The sequence below is a fragment of the Aedes albopictus genome, chromosome 2, assembly GCF_035046485.1.
Source record: "Aedes albopictus strain Foshan chromosome 2, AalbF5, whole genome shotgun sequence".
Classification (NCBI taxonomy): Eukaryota; Metazoa; Arthropoda; class Insecta; order Diptera; family Culicidae; genus Aedes; species Aedes albopictus.
In genome coordinates, this window is record NC_085137.1 from 318,477,911 (window position 1) to 318,493,089 (window position 15,179).

The 15,179-nt window shown below is 38.8% G+C and overlaps 1 protein-coding gene across 2 annotated transcripts in view; it reads left to right on the forward strand.

Annotated features, from left to right (window-relative positions):
• LOC134288220 (uncharacterized) overlaps window positions 1-15,179 on the forward strand; it is an 837,108-nt gene that overhangs the window by 337,147 nt on the left and 484,782 nt on the right. The window lies entirely within an intron of this gene.

Here is a 15,179-nt window from a genome sequence, read left to right on the forward strand (position 1 = left end):
ACTCAATTGTAGGATCTTTAATATAATCTTTTTCGAATTCATCAATATTCCTCTTAAGTTGAAGAACGCGATCTTTGTAGTTTTTAAAACTTTCACACTTGCCTTGTTCAAGGGTCTCTATTTTATTAAACAGTTCTTCCAAATGTAAACTAATTCCGAATTCTTTTTGGAGATTATCTTTCACTTTATCCCAAGTATTTGCAAGAATGTTTTTAAATTTTAACGCTGCTGGGCCTTTAAGTTTAGACAGTGCAATTTGAATGAGTACGGTTTCTGCATTTTTCCTTTCACTAGCATCAGTTATCCGTTTTATGGGTTTCAAAAAACAATTTATTTGATATATGAAAGCATCTAATTCACATGCACTACCATGAAATTCTGGAATACACTGTATAGCAAAATTTATTGGAAATTCAAATCTAGCGTTGTTCGCTCCACTATTGTTGCCTATTTCATCCATTGTATTAGTGGTCATTTTTATGTTGATATTTTTACTGATTTTTTTTTTCAAATTAACACGACCTTATTATCGCCGGTCTGCTGCATATTTACAAAATTATTATTATTTTTTTGTTTTGATTGATTCCATTCCATTGTAATGCTAGCTTACATCTGAAAATCATGTTTAGTGTAAAATTATGCCCTAAGTTCGAAAGCATAAGGGAAAAAAATACAGTAGAGCTGAAAATATTTTCGATATCCCGTACAAAGCTGGCGATTTTGAATCAACATTGCTATAACTGATAAAGATTTTTTTTTTTTTTTTTTGAAAGAAAAATGCAAATCTTGTTTTATTTATTGAATATTTTGCTACAATTTAAGGAGATTGTTCCCAACACTCATCAATATCTAATCTGACGAGAAAAAAAATAATTAGATATTCAAAACATATTACATTCAGCTTCCTATTATTCCTAAAACGATATTTAAATTTGGTGAATTGTAACTTGAGATATTTAAATTTTAGTAAATTCTAAAAAAAAACTTGGTTGCGATTGTCTCGTATAATAAAAAAAACTGTACTTCTTAGTTTTCTTATTTTAAACACGGTCTCAAAATCAGCACGTAGTTATGCATCAATAATTTTAATCGTTAACAGAAGTCCGCGACTTTCCTTTGATTTTGTTAACTAGTGTTTGTTTGTATTTTTGTGTTTGTTCGTATTTTTCATCCACTTGTTCTTCTTGAAATCATTATTCTTGTTATATTTTTCCATTATTTATTAAAAATCACTATGATTTCCTTTTTTTATAAATTTTTGAATAACTTCTTTATTTTTCCCACAACAGTATTTCAATTAAAATGTTTTTGTTCATATCGTAAAAATTTTTCATCATTTCAAACCAACTCACAAAAAATTTAAACCATCTCAAAACACTTAATCATTTAAAAGGTTAATACTCACGATACCATCAAATAATGCAGGCTGAATGATGTCCATCGGTCCAGGCACTCGGTTCCATACACAGGTTGTTGCGTTGCCATTTCCAATTCGGTGCTACGTTGTATTCCACTATCACTTGCGCTGCCACGAATTTCATCTTTTCCATCCAGTCTGTAACATTGTTTTCTTCTCAATTGTTCAAAACTGTTCAATGTTTATGGTTTGCACTGATTCTGACACTGATTTCTTCTTCCAGTCAGAAAATTGGCGTTCCGCTGTTCTGATTGTCGAACAGTTTTGCGCTGTCACCATATGAAGCGCCCTGTACCGTCCAGGGGCTCAACTAAACACTACACGGAATGTGATATCTTTTAATTCATAACAGTCCGACGATATCTTTTTAATAATCTATATTGAAATACCACAAACCATCACTTAACTTATATTACAATGATTCACTTGTTCTTATATTACCCTAACATTTTCAGTATTTCTTCACCGAACTACTAGAGACACTTCCAGCTTCTTCTTGACCCGACTACTACGTCCTACCTACAGCCTTTATTTGGACAGTATCTAGAGGTGTCCCACATGGGAGCTCCAGACTTATCCGATGTGCTGCCTGCGTTAACGTTGTCACCGAACTCTCCGACTACAGGCCCCGACTGAAGCCAAAGCCTCCGTATTTATAGCCTAAATTTCCTAGCAATACCCGAACCAGCTTGGGCGTGTCTAAAATTCCTACGATCATTCTCGTCTTGCCGAAGATGTCATGATAATTCCTAACAATGCCCGAACCAACTTGGGCGTATCCAAAACCCTACCAAGAATCTTAATGCCAACGAAAAACTTAAATCTCCTAACCACGCCTGACTTGGGCGTGTTCGCACAAAACCTACTGAGAATCTTTACACCAAGGCCTACATCTTCTAGCCCCGCCTCACTTGAGCGTATACAAGGCTTGGGTGTGTGAAAGAATTGAACCCCACCATCGACGTCATTATCATTCTCCCCATCATCATCATCGTCACCATCATCATCCTCATCGTCTTTGGAATTTGGCACCTTACTTGGGCACAGTGAACCCACAGCCGAACCCCGGCCGCGGATGTTGGTTGAAATTATACCCCCACATTCTTTTCTTTCAGTTTACTCGAAGTCAAAACAAATCGAGTGCAAAACAAGTCCGGCGCCGTATGCCGCCAATACGGTGTCTCAATTTCAGAACATTCCAGCTAAGGTTCACCTGAGTTCAGAACCTTACCCGGCCAATTCGGCGCCTTGATTTCGAAACAAAAATAAACCATCTTTGTTCCAGCGCGATCAATATGATGTCGCGGTTCCATATCATTCTTTCGGGTTTATTACCCATCGTTGTCCCAAGCGTAATTGAAATTGCATCACACCGACCGGACCCAACGTGTACGATCATGAACAACGTATCGTTGCGCGATCGTTGCCCCGGCCGACCATCCGTCCGTCGTCACATGAGCGATGATTCATAAAACCAGGTCAGTAATGTATGGTGCGATTTTTCTAGCTGCCGAAATTTTGCGCGTTAGTTACGATGGGCATTGATATTGGCGTTCTTATGGGAGTGGCAGCCGTTCTTATGGGAGTGTGGGGTGAAATGCACTTTTATCATTTGAATTAAATTTTAATATCGGAGTGTGTGGGATATTTAGGTCTTTGCACTGGTGTCTTCAGCAAAGTAGTTGAGAAGATCAAGGACTCTTCGATAGTACGTAATTTAGTACGTATTCGCTCCAGTAGGTGGCACTAGTGATCACGAAACATTGTGCTTTGACAGGTGTTTCGTCAACAGCCATTGCCAATACTGTCGCTTTCGTATCTTGAGAATCAGACTACATAGAAAAAAACTATATTCAGTAAAGTTGATCAGGACATCAAGAGCTATCCGATAGTGAACTCGTTGGTTCTAGATTAATCCGTGAGGTGGCGCTAGTGAGTCCTTAAAAATTTAAACCTCTATATCTCGAGAATCCGACTACATAGAAGAATTTTGTCTTCGGCAAGGTTGATCAGGACATCAAGAGCTATTCGATAGTAAACTAGTTGGTTCTAGGTTTATCCGCTAGGTGGCACTAGTGAGTCCTAAAAAAATTAAACCTCTGTATCCTGAGAATCCGAATACAAAGAAGAATTTCGTCTACGGCAAAGTTGATCAGGACATCAACAGCTATGCGATGGTGAACTAGTTGGTTCTAGATTTATCCGTTAGGTGGCGCTAGTGAGTCCTAAAAAATTTAAACGTCTGTATCTTGAGAATCCGACTACAAAGAAGAATTTTGTCTTCGGCGAGATTGATCAGGACATCAATAGCTATCCGATAGTGAACTAGTCGGTTCTAGGTTTATCCATTAGATGGCGCTAGTGGGCTCTAAAAAATAAACCTCTTTATCTCGAGAATCAGACTACATAGAAGAATTTTGTCTTCGGCAAGGTTGATCAGGACATCAAGAGCTATTCGATAGTAAACTAGTTGGTTCTAGGTTTATCCGCTAGGTGGCACTAGTGAGTCCTAAAAAAATTAAACCTCTGTATCCTGAGAATCCGATTACATAGAAAAATTTCGTCCTCGGCAAGGTTGATCAGAACATCAATAGCTATCTGATAGTGAACTAGTTGGTTCTAGATTTATCCGTTAGGTGGCGCTAGTGAGTCCTAAAAAATTTAAACCTCTGTATCTTGAGAATCCGACTACAAAGAAGAATTTTGTCTTCGGCAAGATTGATCAGGATATCAATAGCTATCCGATAGTGAACTAGTTGAGTCTAGATTTATCCGTTAGGTGGCGCTAGTGAGTCCTGAAAAAATTAAACCTCTGTATCTCGAGAATCATACTACATAGAAAAATTTCGTATACGACAAAGTTGATCAGGACATCAACAGATATTCGATAGTGAACTAGTTGATTGTAGGTTTGTCCGCTAGGTGGCGCAAGGGGGCTCAAAAAATTCTGAATTTTTGTATCTTGAGAATCAGACCACAAAGAAGAATTTCAATATCTCGTCTTCGACAAGGTCGATCAGGACATCAGGAGCTATCTAATACTAAACTAGTTGGTTCTAGGCTAATCCACTAGGTGGCGCTAGCAAGTCATAGAAACTCCTAACTCTGTTTCTCAACAACCAGAGTACATAGTAATATTTTGTCTGCGGCAAAGATGATCAGGACATCAAGAGCTATCCGATAGTGAACTAGTTGGTTCTGGGTTTATTCATGAGATGGCGCTAGTGAGTCCTAAAAAAATAAATCTCTGTATCTTGAGAATCCGACTACATAGAAGAATTTCGTCTTCGGCAAGGTTGATCAGGACATCAATAGCTATCCGATAGTGAACTCGTTGGTTCTTGATTAATCCGTTAGGTAGCGCTAGTGAGTCTTTAAAAATTTAAACCTCTATATCTCGAGAATCCGACTACATAGAATAATTTTGTCTTCGGCAAGGTTGATCAGGACATCAATAGCTATCCGATAGTGAAATAGTTGGTTCTAGGCTTAACCGTTAGGTGGCGCTAGTGAGTCCAAAAAATTTAAACCTCTGTATCTCGAGAATCCAACTGCATAGAAGTATTTTGCCTTCGGTAATCTCGATCAGGACATCAACAGCTATCCAATAGTGAACTAGTTGATTGTAGGTTTGTCTGCTAGGTGGCGCAAGTGGGCTCCAAAAATTCTGAACTTCTGTATCTCGAGAATCAGACTACATAGAAAATTTATGTTTTCGGCAAAGTTGATCAGGACATCAAGAGCTATCCGATAGTGAACTAGTTGGTTGTAGGTTTATCCGCTAGGTGGCGTTAGTGAGCTCTAAAAATTCCAGACATCTGTATCTCGAGAATCAGACAGCATTGAAAAATATCGTCTTCGGCAATGTCGATCAGGAATTCAACAGCTATCCGATAGAGAACTAGTTGATTGTAGGTTTGTCCGCTAGGTGGCGCAAGTGGGCTCTAAATATTGTGAGCTTCTGTATCTCGAGAATCAGACTACATAGAAGAATTTCAAAATTTCGTCTTCGACAAGGTCGATCAGGACATCATGAGCTATCCGATACTGAACTAGTTGGTTCAAGGTTTATCCACTAGGTGGCGCTAGCGAGTCATAGAAATTCTTAACTTCTGTTTCTCTACAACCAGACTACATAGACAATTTTTGTCTTCGGCAAAGTTGGTCAGGACATCAAGAGCTATCCGTTAGTGAACTAGTTGGTTCTAGGTTTATCCGTTAGGTGGCGCAAGTGGGTTCTGTGGGTTCTATTAGCTGCTGAATCTCAAAAATCAGGCTTCATCAGTGAATCAAAATTCAACCATCGCGCAACAATAATGACAATGTCGCAACCTGTATTTGTTGCGATAAACAAACCCATGCGACATAAGTGTTTCCCAACTTGAAAATAATGGGATTGACATCGTACACCACCAGTTTAGAGTTTTTTAAGCCTTGCTTTGCGATTTTCCGCTAGTGAGCTCTAAATATTCTGAACTTCTGTATCAGACTACATAGAAGAATTTTGACTTCGGCAAGGTCGATCAGGACATCAAGAGCTATCCTATAGTGAACTAGTTGGTTGTAGGTTTGTCCGCTAGGTGGCGCAAGTGGGCTCTAAAAATTCTGAACAAATATTGATAAAGTAGTTTGTACGATGAAACAGAACTGCATGGCTACTGATTGATAACAAAACCAGCTAGGTATCAAACAGCCGTCTCATTTCACTAAATATAATAATGAACAAAATATAGTATAGTATAGTTAGTCATCAACTTGAACTAATAAAAACGTAATTTTCGATAACGTGCTATGTGCTATCAATTTGTTATCTTTACTCAGGTTCATTGTGACTCTCATCTCAAAGACATTCGTTTGGGTCGAACGTGCCTCTGGAGCCGACCTACTGATTGGTCGGCTTCATGCAGAATAGTTGTAGATAGATAAATTGAACGTAATTTGATCAACTAGCGCCCAGCAATTTGGTTAGAGGCCAGAAGACTTGAATGCACAATGGTCTATTCGCAGATTAGTAAGTATTGGTAATACCGTGGAAAATAAAGCATGTTGCATCGTCTTCCATTCTCCTCTGTTTTTCGTGCTCGTTCAAGAGAGTTATTATCCGATGATGAATGGGTTGGTTTATGTTTTCCCGTTAGGTGGCTTCAATGATTCATAGAAATTTTGAACTTGTGTATCTCGAGAATAGAACTACATAAAGGACTCTGGTCCATATAACCACAGCTGTAAATAACATGATCCGTTAAATACGATCACGCATCATCAGTGGGAATTGTTTCCACTGTGAACTTCGGAGGAAGCTGAGATAGATGAGAATGAGATTCATTTCATTCATTTATTTAGTATAACAACAAGTTCAAGATGAAGCTGAATCAACAATATTTCTCCATAATACACGGTTCGTGGCTGCCGTTCTCCATCCTCGGTCACACCCGATGCTCGCCAAGTCACGCTCCATCTGATCCGCCCATCGTGCTCTCTGCGCTCCACACCTTCTTGTGCCAATCGGATCTGTAGCGGACACCAACTTTGCAGACGTGTTGTCCGGCATTCTTGCAACATGCCCTGCCCATCATATCCTTCCGGCTTTGGTCACCTTCTCGATGCTGGGTTCGCCGTCAAGTGCAGCGACCTCGTTGTTACATCCTTCTTCGCCACACACCGTTTTCCTGTACCCCGCCGAAGATCGTCCTTAGCACGCGTCGCTCGAAAACTCCGAGTGCTTGCAGGTCCTCCTCGAGCATGGTCCATGTCTCGTGTCCGTAGAGGACCACCGGTCATATTAGCGTTTTGTACATGGTGCATTTGGTGCGTGGGTGAATCTTTTTCGACCGCAGTTTCTTCTGGAGCCCGTAGTAGGACTACCGCTGATGATGTACCTCCGAATTTCACGGCTCACGTTGTTGTCAGCCGTCAGTAAGTATCCGAGGCAAACGAATTCCTCCACCACCTGGAAGATATCCCCGTCTATCGTAACATTACTACCCAGGCAGATCCGGTCGTGTTCGGATCCGCCTACCGCGTCCGTAAAGCACACAAATTGAATGGGTTTTGTGAAGATCGTTCCCCGGCTGTTGAGCCAGACTCGTCACATCACACCTTCCAGAGCGATGTTGAAGAGTAGGCATGAGAGTCACCTTGTCGCAGTCCCCTGTGAGATTCGAATGAACTGGATAGTTCACCCGAAACCCTTACGCAGTTTTGCACACCCTCCATCGTTGCTTTTATTTATCAGTCTAGTCAGCTTCGTAGGAAAACCGTTTTCGTCCATGATTTTCCATAGCTCTGCGCGGAAGAATGAGATGAGCAGAACGCTCATAAGGTGGTCTTCTATAAAAATGAAACATAAACCAAGCTCAAAGAACAATTGCAAATATTTGGAGTTTTCGAATGACGAGTGCTAAGATAATCTTTCGCTCTGTACTAGATAACGGTGTGTGGCGGGAGAGGGTGAGCCACGTGCTCGCAAAGCCAGAAGGAAAAACTGTTGAAAACTATCCATTGATAAGCTTCTAGCAGATTGTTTTAGTTATTACTAATGTAATCAATTTCTGGAATATTTCAAACTGTAACTTTTTTTATTAGGAGAATATTAACTATGATCAGTCATCTAAAACAGATTTACATAGCTCATAGAAATAAGGTAGCTGCGCAAAAAAAAAATTAAAAAATATTTTTTCTACGTTTCACGTGCACATGCCCCGCTGTGTATTAAAACGAAAATTTCACCGTAGATTTCCGTTTAAATGACTGCAATAACTTTCTTTTATGGGGTTGAGGTACTCCAGAAAAAATCAGGCATCTACTGAGATTGTGGCATAATTCGGGCGTTAATGGGTTAAAAGCATTAAGTTTTTAATGGAGCGGACCTAGTGTGATGGTTAGAACACTTGGCTATCACGCCGAGGACCTGGGATCGAATCCCACTCCCGACAAACTCGCAAAATGTGAGTTCTTCCTTCGGAAGTGAAGTAAAGCGTGGGTCCCGAGATGAACTAGCCTAGGGCTAAAAATCTCGTTAATACAGATAAAAAAAATTGCCATTCAGCTATTCATTTTTAATGGCAAAATTTGATCTTCGTTAGTTATTTTCTTCTACCCGGATACTGATACCACTACTGCGATTACACCAGTGATTCACCCAAATATTTAGCGTACTTAGCGGGAACTCAAACTAGACTGGCGGTCCAAAGCCATTAGGGCAACTGGAGACCCCAATTTCTTCAGGACGCCTTCAAAAATTTTTCCTAAGTACATGTATTTTTTCGAAAATTTACTCAATATTTTATTAAATTGATATAGTCAGTTTTTTGCATTTTAGGAGATTCCCTCATAAATTTCTTAAGGTTCACCGGACAATATCCATCCAAAATCCACAAAAAAGTTTTACCTGTTTCATAAAGGCTTTGGGAAATTTAAGCTAAATTCTACAAGAATACTAACGTCTTAACTGATCAACTTCTCCCGAAATCACGGTACTTGTGATGTTAACCGAGGGCTAGCCATATTGCCACCACTCGAATAACAGTCCTATTTGTAAGAAGGTGAGAAAAAGGCATTTGAAGTTTGAAAATTAATTTCCATGTAAATGAAACTTTGAAAAATGAACATAATTTGAAAAATATTTCGATCATCTTGAAACTTACACAGGCTGATTTGCATCTTGATACATAACTATGAAAAAAATATTAGGTTTAATACAAATTGAATTTTGTGTTACAGTTATACAAAGCCATGAGTACTATGCGAGTACTTTCAATATGGGATACGCTTGATTTGCCAAGTAACGCGCTGGTCATAGAAGAGTCACGGCGGTGCAGGTTTGTTAAGCAGAAGTGACTGTGACTTATTTCTTACAAATAAAAACTTACGTGCTAGAAGTAAGTCACTGTGACTTCTGTTAAAATAAGCCCTGTAAGCCTATACGAAGCCTTTAAAGAAGTTTGCAGTGCTGTCATAGGGCTTGGAGATTAGGAATGGAGAATGGAAAGTAGATTTCGACCAAAACATACTCAAGTCGGTCATGATCAATACATTTTAAACATTCATGTCAGACGGGATCGGAGGAGTGGGATCATTTTTGTTATCATTGGAATACTGCTCGGAATGCTGTTGTTTAATAGATAATGGAATCTGGTTTTATTGATATTTCCATTTTTTTCAAGCATTGTGGTGATTCTAGGCACGATTATCATAGTTTATTAGTTCAAAGACGAACTTATTTCCCTCCTCTTCTGAAACGTTCATACTGTTCATACTGTTCCCATGGTGCATTAGTGGAACAGATGGAAAAAGCAATGGACTTGGATTTTCGACCAGGAACCCGGAGAACAACAGCTAGAATCTAGATGAATTAACAAAAAAGCAACATCAGTGGAAGCGAAAGAAATTAGAAAAGAACAAGAAATTAAAAAAAAATATCTCTTTCTTTGTCTTACTTTTGACAACTTTGGCTCCAGAGAATTGGTACGATATTTTGAAGTTGGCCGTATATCAGCCGAATAATTCGCCAAAAGTGGCTTTTGAGTAGCTCTATAAGAAGATATAGAACCAATTAGCTCTGATAGGTTGTATATTCGACTATACACCGTGTCCAATAAGTTCTCATACAAAACCAAATTGAATTCATTTCTCATCTGTAATTAGGATTTTCGAAGTAAGTTTATTTACTGAAAGGCCAACTAATAATGATCAAATGCAGCATATGTTTCTAATCTAATCTAATCTCACACTAACGCAGCCATTACTTGAATGCATCCTGGAAAATGAAGACTTTCAAGTCTATCATTTTTCTTGTCTAACGGCCAGGCCAACTGCGCAGCATGTACCGCAGAGAAGATTTCAAGGGATAGAACGATTTCAACGTAGTCAATATTTGAAAACATTCTACACCTTGAAATCGAGGGGAAAGATGGAAGCGTGGACCTCCCGTACCAAACGCTTCCAGATAATGATATAGATATTTAAACATGTTCGTATATATTAATATGATGATGTGTACGGTGATTTGCTAAAAGATATTGATTAGTGCGCCTGGAATGGTTGGTAAGATTCACTGAAAAGAGAATAAAGGATTAAGTAATAAATACTGAATATGACATAAGTGATACGCTCGTTACAGTTACTACTTTTCAAAAATGGTATTACTATGCAATAAAATTACCTGAATTCTCCTGAAAAAAAGGTTTATTAGCAATTAAAAACAAAACATAAACATTACTAAAATGCATCACATTTTAATCTGGAATGCTACAACTTTAGGTAGCAAAACAGCGAGATTAAAATTTGATGCAATGTGGTAGATCTTACACCGTAACGCACCGTTCTAAGGTGATCTACCCACGTTACGGGACTGATCAAATGCAGCATATGTTTTGGAATTAACTGTCCTTTATCCTTCTCTGCTGATCGCTTATTTGTCGTAAGTCGATTTCAGCTGGCACGCACTCCGTGTCATTGGTATTTCGTCTCATTTTAACAGGTAAAGGTTTTAGGTTGAAACAAATTAGGTTTCTGTCCTCACCATTGCTAGTAGCAACTACGGCCAGAAGAGAAAAAATATAACATTCTGTATTAGAGAAGTACGAAGCCGTTTTATGTTGTACAAAATAAAACGTAAATTAAACAAAAATGTCCATTTACCTGTTTTAATGAAATTTGTTGTGTTAGAGAAGCATGGCTGCATATTATCTTGTTGATTCACATTATTCTCACTTCTAAAACATGCTTGTGTCCCTATTGTGGTAAATTTTGTTCAAAATTTACGTTATATGATGTTTATCTTTAATATAACCGCAGACAGACGTTCAAGTTTGACTCAGAAGCTTGTGTAAAAAACATGGCCGCCACCAATTGCCAAGTGGCAATCAGCGAACAGATGGCGTTAACGGCGTTCATATTCAATCGCTGCCTCATGTGCGTTGCGACCAACAACTGTCACCATGGTCGTCTTCCAGCCGGATGGCGGGAAAAGACCGCACGTGTTGCACGCTAATAATGTTTCCACATAATTTGTGCAGGGTAAATGACTTTTATTTAATGTCTTGAATCTTTTGCACAAATTAGCGCAGGACTCTTATAAATTATTTTACACATTATTACTTTTATGTTACATAGATTTGCTTGAATAAAACTGCATTTGGATGAACTTCACTCGCATTGGGAAATCTTTGTGAATGTGACGCAAATGTAGGAATGATTTTGACAGTGTTTGTTTTGATTTTATTTTTCGGTGGGTGGTGAATCGGGTGGTAAGTAAGCGGCTGGAAGCACGTGGTTTCTCAAACTGTCAACTGCTCGCGACTGCACTGTGGCAATCGGTTGCCTAGGTGTCGCTAGTGAAAATTTACATAGAAAATTTGAATAAATTTGTTTGAGCTAGAACGTCTGTCTGCGATATAACGGTCATTTTCAAGGAAATCAGCCCAAGTTGAGCTTATTTGGAAATTTCTTACCACATCATCACTAAAATTGCTTAAATTTAGCTACCGTAGAATGAAAAACTTTTCGAACATTTTTCTTGCGTGCCGGAGCAAACGGATTTCAGAAAACGGAAGTGTACTGCTAGCTTCTAAAAACAAACAAAAAATTTCGTCTTTATAAACCGTATGCTTTATTGAATCAGTATTATGTGGCCCTTCAATACATGCATTCAATACATGCATTCAGTGCACGATCACATCTCGATCGGAGTAGACGCGTTCGCTCGTAAGTGGTTTCTCGTTGCTTCATATAATCGTGTACGTTCATCTACGATCGAAATGTGCGGTGAAGCGACGGTTAAAAGCACACTGGCTTTTGTCTTCCCGGAGAATGCTGCTCAGCCAACACTTGCTGACATGGCACGTTTTATCAAAACGCTTGCCGGTGATAGAACAATGATGGAGACCGCGTATAAAATCCCGGATGAAAAATCGGTTTTTATACGATTCCGAAACGACGAAGCCATGATATTTTCGTTTGAGAATAATCCTGAGCTGATTCCGTTTCATTACACGGATGGAAAACAAGTGATGGTGCGAATGTCCGTTGCGAGTGGAAATACACGCTATGTGCGTATTTTCGACTTGCCGCCGGAGGTGTCCGATCAGAAATTAGCTTCTGTATTTTCGAAGTATGGGAAAATAAAACGCATTGTGCGTGAAAGGTTCCCATCTGAGTTTCAACTTGAAATGTACACTGGAGTGCGCGGAGTCTACATGGACATCGACCAGGAGATCCCAGAGGTGCTTTATTTTCATAACCGTAAAGGAAGGATTGTCTACGATGGACGGAAACCAAAATGCTTCTCGTGCAAATCGGACAGCCATCTTAAAAGATATTGTCCAACGCAAGAGCAACGAAAGGGAGATGGGAACAAAAAGAACTCATCATTGGTACTCGATAGCGAGAAAGAAGAGATCGCTGCTACTGGAGAGGCGTCCGAGCAGTGGAATATACAATACAATAAAAAATCGAGAAAGCAGGCGAAGAGGAATGATGTGAAGCAACACCGGTCTGTTGTTTCAGCCGTCAGCAAACCGATGCTTGAACTTACGAACGCGACCAACACTTCTGCAAGCAAAAGTGATTGCAGTCGCACCTCGGTTCCCGACATAACTTGCGTGAAGAGGAGAGTGCGTATCCCTACATACGAATGGATTAGCGATGGAAATGAACGTCAACAGCTTATCGATGAGGATACAGTCCGGATAGCAGCTGCCTGTAAGCTCACTGTGGATCAAATAGAATTTTATCATTGATTAATTGTAAATATTTTTGTATGGTTAAGCACTTTAATGTTCAATATTTTGGATAATGTAAAAATGTACAAATGATTTTGGCTCTGTTATGCTCCTGTGGCGCCCGAGCCTTTAAAATAAACGAATAAGCAAAAAAAAAAAATACATGCATTCATTTTGAAAATATGAATAACAGATGTGAAATAAAATTATAATTTCTAAATTTGTATTTTGTATGAGAACTTATTGGACACGGTCTAGATCCGGCTTAATACCATTTTAACGGCTTAATGGTTACTTGAGTTGGGTTGGCATTGTTTTTATACATTGATATTCCTAAGTCCACAATATTTGTCATAGATTTTAAAAGTACATTGAAAATAATAGCTATTCATAATGTTAACTCAAAAGTGATAACCGATATTGTCTCTCTCTCTCTTCTTGGCGTAACGTCCTCATTGGGACAAAGCCTGCTTCTCAGCTTAGTGTTATATGAGCACTTCCGATAATGTATATAGAGTTTGTTGCTATGAACAAATTTGACGAAAATTAATAAATTACCGAAAAATTTTAGAAACTACTACTTTGGTTTGGGAACTTTCAAGTTTCGTTTAATACACGATATGCATGCTACGGTTGCCCTAATTAAGCTACCTCTCTATTCCCGGAGAACCATTCCCCTTGCTCTGCTCCCGTTTCCCATCCAAGGAAAATCAAGCGATAAAGTTCACGGTCAAGTGTGTAATGAAATGGAATCGATGCAATCCCGCCGGCTGCTGATGCCGATGATGATGGTGGTACGGTGGTTAGAGCTAAAAAGAGCTTAGCTTTGGAGGACCGTCAGTAGTATAGTTAGAGCTCCCAAATCCACAAGCCTGGCTGGCTGTTTATGGAAATGTTTGTTATGCAATCCATACGTGAAAATCGGTGGGCAGAATGGCCGTGAATATTTCGATGGCGCTCTTGAACTGAGTGGGATATATCCATTAATTCCTTCAGGGCGATAATGTTTTACGTATCGGTCGGAGTTTTTTTTATAGATGTGTTTATGGTTTATCCTTCAGTATTAGAAATAGAAAACGAGAGTATGTTTGTAACAAAATCAGCATAAAATTAATTTTTAAATTTTATGATCAAATAAACTGAAAGTTTAGTGATTATCTGAAAACTCAAAATTGTAACAAAAAATAAAAATATCTTAAGAATTTTCAAATTACATTTCTAAAAAATAACTGAAAATTTGCAAGTGTATCATTAGGGAATGAGGAGCGTACTTTATGTGGATGGTAAGGGTATGTACACACTTAATTTGGAATACCGTGTTCGGTAATTTTTTGACGAAAATAGAACAGCAGTATACAGCTATACTGCATTGTTTACCTTTTGCACCAGGTTTTGACAGTTGGTGTACTGAGCCTCAGTAAATTCGATTACCGAAGCTACCGAAATAGTGCTGCTGTTCTATTTTCGTCAAAAAAGTGCTGAACAGGCAATTCAGGATTGAGTGTGTATATATTTGTCACGCTGAGGACCTGGGAAAGAATTCCATTTGCGTCAAACTCACAAAACGTGGGTTCTTCTTTCGGAAAGAAAAAGTAGAAAGTAAATCTGTGGGTCCGGAGATAAACTAGCCTAGAGTTTGAAACCTGTTTAGTCAATGAAAAAAAATCACATAAGTAGGGTACCGAGCCACTTGGGCAGAGGTTGGTGTTTTGGACAATTCTTCGCTATATCTTAGTTAATTAAAAACCAGTTGACTTGAATTTTAGTACACGACTAGATACTATACGTAGCACATTGCGTTCCATAGTATCATTTGGATCAAAATTGACTGATTTATAGCCGGAAAGTGCTCAAAACACAAGCCCTACCGAGATGGTTCCACTTCCCTATGTGAATGAACCCCCCGGGGCTGAACATTTTTATGGTGTAGAAAAATAATAGGGATACTTATGCCCAGTTTCCATATAAATTTAAATATTGTCTGTCAATTTTAGTCTTCACCTTAACAAAACAGTCTATAAATCTAAAGCGATAAACAT